Here is a 7,733-nt window from a genome sequence, read left to right as displayed (position 1 = left end):
TAGCCACACTTGTACATAAAGCTGTTGTTAATATAAAGAAGTAGACATCTCCAATTTGCAAGCTATTTTGTTGTTATAATTACACAGCTCCTTTCGCCAGAGAGTTTGCAACCATTTGGTTTAATTATGAACTAAAGAGGAGAGGAGGGGGGAGGAAGGACGGCCGTGCCCCTGCAGAGCGGCGCTTCCCCAGGTGCCACAAAGCAGCGAGCTGAGGATAAGTGGAAATCAGCTCTCAGGAGCTTCCTTGAACGCTTGCCCAACAGAGAGGGAAAAACGCTGTGGGGCCAGGCAAGCAGTTACCCAAGGGTTAAGCACGCAGCCCATTAGAAATGTCCTTCAGTTCTGTGTCTGTTTTTCCTTACAGAACATTAAGCTCAGTGGGGCAGTCAGAAACCCCTGTGGTGCCCCCATTAAAAAAGATCAAGTCGCACATGTCGATATCACAGCTTCACCCATACTGTAATTTGTCTGACAGCAGCTAATGCTGCTGGTGGTGGCCAGGGAAGCCCAGGCTGCCTTTTAAAGAGAGAGACCCAAATCCCTTTAAATAATAAAAAAAAAAAAAAGTCTGTGGTCAGACAAACTGCTTAGCGACAGAGATGCAATCAGCGCTTCTGCCACTCCTCCCTCCCACTGGAAGCGGGATAAAGCCCAGCACACTACAAAATAATCCCTGTAAAGGCACTGCCGGAGCACGGACAAAATGCTGGGGTGCAGTCAAAGCATAGTCTTTTTTTTTTCCTCTGTTCTTTCTTTTTTTTTTCCTTAATGCCAAAGGCATTAAAAGAGATGAAAACCACTCCATTGAGCTAGGTGAAACGTTAATCCATTGGCCTTACTTTGCTGGGAAACCAGGGTTTGAATGAGGCCCAAGGCATAAATGAAATGAGTTTAGTGATCTCAGTTTAATTCTTAATAGGCCACAACAGGCATTGCAGATACAGAAGATACAATATTAGGAAATCAAACCCTTTCAGAATTGTTTTTTCCTTTCGGCTAACGAGGGTCAGGAGAGAATTAATATGGAAACTAAAACCTTAAGCCAACCTAAATAGCTCTCTCTAGCCAGCTCAGGAGAAGGAAGAGCCGGGGGTGCTGCCAGCTCACCCCGAGGTGAGGAGCTGCTCGGCAGCGCAGCAGACGCCGCAAAGGCTGATCTGCTGAAATGTAGGGCCCAACTGAAAGCACTGGAGCACTTCCAATGCCACTTCAGCATATTTCGAATCCAGCCTACATAACTGCACATCACGGGACTTTGGACAGTCCCACCAAAGCCCTAGCTTTTGTAGCGTTGGTAGGGCCACTCCTGCTGACAGCCCTTGGAAGCTATGGATACCACCAAACACGTTGGAGTGGGAGAAAGGAAAATCACTCAAATTCCCATCCCTTAACTAGGATCATCCTCCGAAAAAATAGCGCCAAGGATGCCGGGTAGAGGGGCGCTTCGATCGTGTTTACATGGGAATTTTAGTTCCTTTTGGAGTTTTCTTCTTTTCTCGTTATTGCAGCAGATAGATTTACTGGAGGTCTCAGGTGGAATGTCAAGCCTCCTGAATGGAGATATTTTGCAAACACCACCTGTCAGTACTAAGAAAGATCAATTTTGCTTTGTGGGAGGGTAAGGAGTCACTTTTTCCTTCTTAGAAATAAAAAAGAAAGAATGCATGAAGACTGGATAACAGAGCCTAGAAGAAAACCTACAGCGAAACAGCTAGTCAGAAAAACTTTACAAAAGTAAAATATTTTCAAGTACATTGTTGAAGTCCAGCTTTGAGCTCCTCACAGACCTAACCCCCAGAGTATGCCACAAAAGCTGAACTCTAGCTCCGCTGGGTGTGCTGAGCCACGGTCTTCCAAAGCCTTCACCGTTTCTCTAAACATCTCCCTGCCGTTTGGCAATGGTCTCATTGCTCTGCCTTTTCCCTTACCCTGCTCATCGGGAGCAGACCGTGTGGCCTCTCAGCAGACTGACACCATTGGAGGGCTTGAGCTGTTTTCCCTTCCTTGTCAGACACAGCTCTGCCATGCGCGCAGGACACCCCAGGCGTGAGGAAGAGGCAGGAGGAAGGGTGAGCAGCCATGAGAAGCGACTGCAGCACCAGGCTACTGCCCCGGGGAAGCCCGTGGCTGCCTGCTTCTTTACAGCCTCACACCACGCTCCTTCCCTCTTGCACCCGTAGGCAGAAGGCCCTCATGCTGGCTCCCGAGCTCCACTCCACAGCCCCCTTCCCACCGCCGGATCCCACAGCAAGCACAGCACGGTGCCATGTCACCCCTGTGAGCCTGTCCATTCAAAAACCTGACTTCAAGGATACCAGGTGCAACACCCAGATATAACAAAAAGAAAACTCCCTCCCCCAGAGCCTGCCAACACCTCCAGCTCAGTTCACTACGACAACAAAAAAAGGAAACGGATAGCCTACAGGGCGCCACAGACATAAATCCTTCAGGAAGCTGTCTTATCTCACCACGCAGAAATTTAATCACCCAACTCACTACGCATCAGGGTGGTGAAATACATCTTAGTCTTGATGCCTGCAGAAAACAAGTTCTTCTCTTAAAAGGTGGTAGCAATGATGTATTAGGTGTATATATATAACCATCACTTTTACAGAACCGCACGGTAACAGCATTTCCAACCTGGTGGCCTAATGAATACGTAAAACTTGGTGTCCACGGTTAGATACAAAAGCATTAAAGCTGGTGGTGGATGGCTCCATTATCATTCAATCCACGATAGCACCAAGGGAATAGGAATAATTTACAAGTTTACCTAACAAATTATAGGCCTGCTTGGCAATGCATTTCTAGTACAAAACGCCTTGAGCTAGTATTGAGAAGTCATTTCTGAACTGAGCGTGCTACAGGGTTGACTCCTGCCGTTTTTGCTTACAGAGGGAGCTGGAAATGCACTGCTGAGGGTGAATTAGCTGAACCTTGTTGTGCCAGCCGGCCTCGCCGCGTCCCTGAGGATGGGGACGTAAGGGATGGCAGGTCCGGCTCAGTCACACTGCCATGGTCGTTGATGGAGAAACCTCGCAGCGCAACCTCAGTGTGAAGGGGCAGGCAGGTATCATAACCTCAGCAGATGACTGAAAATGAAAACACAGGAGACAGTCATCCAGACTTCCCCAGAATACCTATTAATGGGGAACCAAAGGACTTGGTGGGGAATTAAGACATCTAAAATAAAAAGTCCAAACTAAAATTGGTTGCATATTCTGGCTTGTTCCATTTCAGACTTCTCAGCTGTTTCAATCTGCAGTAAGCCTCTTTTTTCTCTTAACTTTGCCCAGGTTGGTATTCCGTCAGGCTTCAGGGAGACACAAAGTGTGTTTGACTAAAGAACAGGCTTTACAGTTAACAAAAGTGCAATCTACACTGACAATGTATTCCTGTGCGTAATGGCCTGAAAGTACTATATTCATGTATAAGCTTTCTCAAAATTATTTATTAATGGAAGAGATCATATAAGATATTGCTCCTTAATATGCTTGAAAGACTCCCATAAATGCGCAGAATCTCATTCTCCACTCCTCGAATAGGTGGATCGTATCTTGGTCGAGCTCAGAGCACTGTTACACCAACACAACGCCACCAGAAGAAAGGAGAAAATCAGGAAACATCTCAGGCGAGAAGCCAGCTCCCTGGGCTCCAGCCCAAGAGCACGTGAACCTGCAGTCATCGCGGCTGTCACATCACACCGCGTTGCTATGGAGATAATTGCAATGTCATAACGAAAGGCTAATGTCAGCACCAGGTTTTACAAGGAAATGATTGGATTGTATTTTTAATTTACCCCCAAATTACTGCAACTTCTCCATCAGGAAGAAAATGTGAATTGTGTAGTTAATTTTTGACAGCAACGCAGCGTAACTTCGTGCTTGGGGATCCAGAAGTTTTTACAGACCTGTGTTTCTTTGGGCATATTTTTTATACTTATCTGTAGTGATATACAAAGATAAAGAATACACAGGCTGCACATACATAAGCAATAACGAACCTACATTTTATGATGTATGTTTACATCCACACTGTTCTCCTAACCTGAGTCCCATTTAGCAGCTCTGTTTTATTAACAGTATTTATCAATAGTTTCCAAACGCTCTCTTGACCTGAGAGCTGTTAAGTTGCTCTCTAGCAAAAACACATGAAAGAAAATGAAATTTTAAATTATCTTCACACTTGCTCAGCCACGCTCTCCACCCTCTGTGCCCAAACTGGTGTCTTCCAAGCGCCAGAGCTAAATCCAGGCCAGCATGGGGCCAGACTGCTCTTTTCTTTGGGACCAACCCCCAAGTCAGTAAGGCTTTCAGGCGGCTGCGGTCCCCTGGCTGCGGCAGTAGGGCTGACAGCGCCCCTGACACCAGTGCCAAACCGTAGGCTTTGAAGGGTGGAGGCTAACTGTGGTGTGAAGTGTCACATATACGTTACACAGAAAGTAAAATAATCAGTGCCAACAGCATCACGGTAGTTTCACTGAAAGCTCTGCTGGGCAGCCCATTCCAGGTGCAACAGCCAAAAACATCACGTGAAGCCAAAAGGGCAGAGGTTAAACAGCCTGTATCCCTCCAAAATACTTGCAAGAGAGGAGAACGAAACTGTTCATCTTAACCTCTTCTCATTAACATCACTGCTTAGTTACCGAGAAGGTTCTTTAGCTTAAGCTTATTATTGAGAAAAATGATAGGAAATGCTGGCAACGAGACACCTTGGCCTATGGGTTGATGGTTGGACTTGATCTTAGAGGTCTTTTCCAACCTCAACGAGTCCGGGGTACTACGGCCTGGCCTCCTCCAGGGCGCCGTGAAAGCCACTTTGCAGGGGACTTTTCATACCAGGCTGGACAAAGCATCGGAGAGCGCATTGAGGGAATAATCCTGCAGGGCAGGGAAATGGGCTGGATGATCTAATAGTTCTTTTCCACCTCTAAATCTACAATTCACTGATTCGGCCTAAATGGTTCTCATGGTCCACTTGTTAGTGCAGCAGTTAACACAGAGGCAGCTCTCCTGGCGGCCCTGCTAAGCAGCCCGCCAGCAACTTGCGCACACATAAAATTACACGGAGAGAGAGCTCCGGTGCAACAACTTTACGGTTCCTCTCTCCCCACCTACTCTTTTCCCTTTTACTGCCAGGGATACCTGAATGAGTCGCCTCTGCCACACGCGGCACCCGCTGCTCCAGTAGAGCTCAGCACACCCGTGCCGCACCAAGCTCTGAGCAGTGGTTCCGCTGCAAACCATGCACGTGGCCGTCCTCGAGGAAGGCTGTGCCCCGTCCGCAGAAAAGAGCAGAGCTGCACCAGAATGACCAACAGCAACAAGAAAGCGAAAGGAGAAGGAAGGATGAAAGCAGAGAATCTGTAAGCTGGCATAAAGGAAAACCAAAGCAGAGAAGAAAGGAAATTCTCTTGGAAATGTTTCTGGTTTTGAAATGCTGGCAAGCTTGGGCATGATGTATATGGAGGAGAAACTGGTCTGAAACTATAGCTATGTTTAATTTTGTTGACATAATTACCTTTCTCTTCCATCATATTAAATGTCTTTGCTGCCTGAAGCGAGTTCTAGGAGATAGGAAGCAAGCAGAGTATTTTCCAAAAAATCAAAATATTTGTCTCTAAACCTTGATTGTTGTTCAGATCCACTACAGCCAGCACCTGAATGACATGACACAAGAAACACCCACTTATTCTGGCTCTGTAATATCAAGGAATTTATTACCATTGCCAGTACACTAAGGATTATTTGAGCATTAGGAAGAATACACATTAAAATATAATGTATTTGGCGTATGAAACGTAATGACTGCTGTGAGAGTAGGATCACACTTGAGTAGATGAGCAGAAGTAGGCTCTGTTGGAAGCAATTTGGCCCCGTTTGGAAAAGCCAGCTGTTCAAAATCACAGGCAAATCCCAAACTGGCTGTTACTAGCTACCTTCAGCAAGCTCTGCTTCTTGCAACCATCACCCACTCTGCCCAAAGCTGCCCCCTGCGCTCATCCCAGAAAATGTCCCCTTCTTCCCCCAGTGCTCAGGACCGAGCCCTAAAGCCCTGGGCCCCTTCACAGCTCCTGCTCCAACATCCGCAGAATGGCTCTCCTGAAGACTAACGTCACCTTTAAGAAAGCCAGCACCCCTCAGAGTCACAGCGCTGTCTCTTCTGTCTCACATGGGATCGCTAAAAGAAAAATGAGTGCGTTCGGAAAGGTACCAATTAGGCAGCGTTAAGCACATGACCGACAGAGAAGGCACAATAGTGTGAAAGTCAGCGAGTAATAAGTAAGCTGCACTTCCATAATTTCATAGGAAAATCCTTGGGGCACAGCCAGATTCTGAAATAAGAAGGCTGTATTTATAGCAATCAGTTTGGTTTGACATATTTCCCCTAATATGCTAAATTACTCCTTCACTATCATCATAACTTCCCCTCAGTCATTCCTCAGCATCTTCTATTAGGCTGGCCTAAAAGCACTTATCGAGCTTCTCTGGCTGTGACCTCTTTAAAAATGTGTTAATTTTGACAGCAGCCTGCGTGCGGGCATGAGGACGTGTGCAGCACACAATTAACCCGCCCGTTGGCTGCCACCGGCTTTCAGAGGGAGCAAGAGGCTGGCTGGCTCCTAACGAGGCTTTGCTATTCCTCAGCTGTGTCCTTCTGTCCCCTCCTGGTGCTCTCCTCCACCTCCCCACGCAGGCACCTCGCAATCCCCAGCCATTATGTCCAAGACCGAGCTTCTCCACCCGCCCGCTTCTCACGGGGAGGCGAAGGAGCTGCCCGCAGCGAACGGGATCTCGGAGAACGGAGCCATGAGCCAAAGACCATCAGGATGCCCCAGCACCCTCAGCTTTTTATGACTCCTCCATGGATGATTTTATGGATAATTCATGGCTCGTGATTATACAAAAAACACAGCCACAAGACGTGCATCTAACAACAATTTGCTCTCGTTTCTCATTTGTGGTATAATGATGTTCAGAAGTCACAGGCAAGGCCATGGCTCTGCTGTATGACACTGCATACGTATCTACAGTGAAACAAAGTCCTTGCCCTGAAGAATTTAAAATCTGAACAGGCAAATCTGTGATGATGAAGCATGTCAAATCTAATCACCATCCAGCATCTCTGCGTGTGCCTCTTCTCATCCTCAGCCAATCCCAAAAAGAACAGTCATTACAGCCCCGTACAATTGTCATGTGTGGCAACCCCCAGCTTGTGTGAATAACCCTGTTTAGTATTTCATCGGGTTACTTCGTGACTAATCCACCCAGTGATACTTTTATAATGATCTTCTTAATGCTGTGCTGTCCTCAAAATATTATGTGACAATCATGTGGTTCTGATTTTATTTTTTTTTAATTACCTGCATTCTTGATCACAAACGCAGGCTTTCCCTATAAAGCCATAACTGGAAAAAGATAATGTATTTTTTAAGGAAAGGGGGGAAAAAAATCATGCTTCTTCAACCTTTTTTCCTCCTGCTACTCGGGTGCTTGTCTTTAATGAGCAGCTCCAAATGACAGCTTTAATCACTGCCTCTGGCCACTGAAAGAGGCCGCTAATGATAGGAAAGAACAGAGGACCATTTGCATCAATCAGCTCTAGTCTAAATCACTTTTTATGATAATGCACCGAAGCGAAGAAGAACGTCTCTGAAGTCTCCTGCATGATGATGTACCACAGTGCTGTCTCCTCATCTCAGACCTCCACATAAATCTCTTAAAGATGCA

The 7,733-nt window shown here is 46.5% G+C and overlaps 1 protein-coding gene across 5 annotated transcripts in view; it reads right to left on the bottom strand.

Moving 5' to 3' along the window:
- AUTS2 (activator of transcription and developmental regulator AUTS2) overlaps positions 1–7,733 on the bottom strand; it is a 761,980-nt gene that overhangs the window by 117,293 nt on the left and 636,954 nt on the right. The gene's annotated exons all lie outside the window — the stretch shown is intronic.

This window comes from Anser anser (genome assembly GCF_964211835.1).
Source record: "Anser anser genome assembly, chromosome: 20".
NCBI lineage: Eukaryota > Metazoa > Chordata > Aves > Anseriformes > Anatidae > Anser > Anser anser.
The sequence above is the reverse complement of the archived record's forward strand: the minus strand, read 5'-3'. Positions and strand labels throughout refer to the sequence as shown.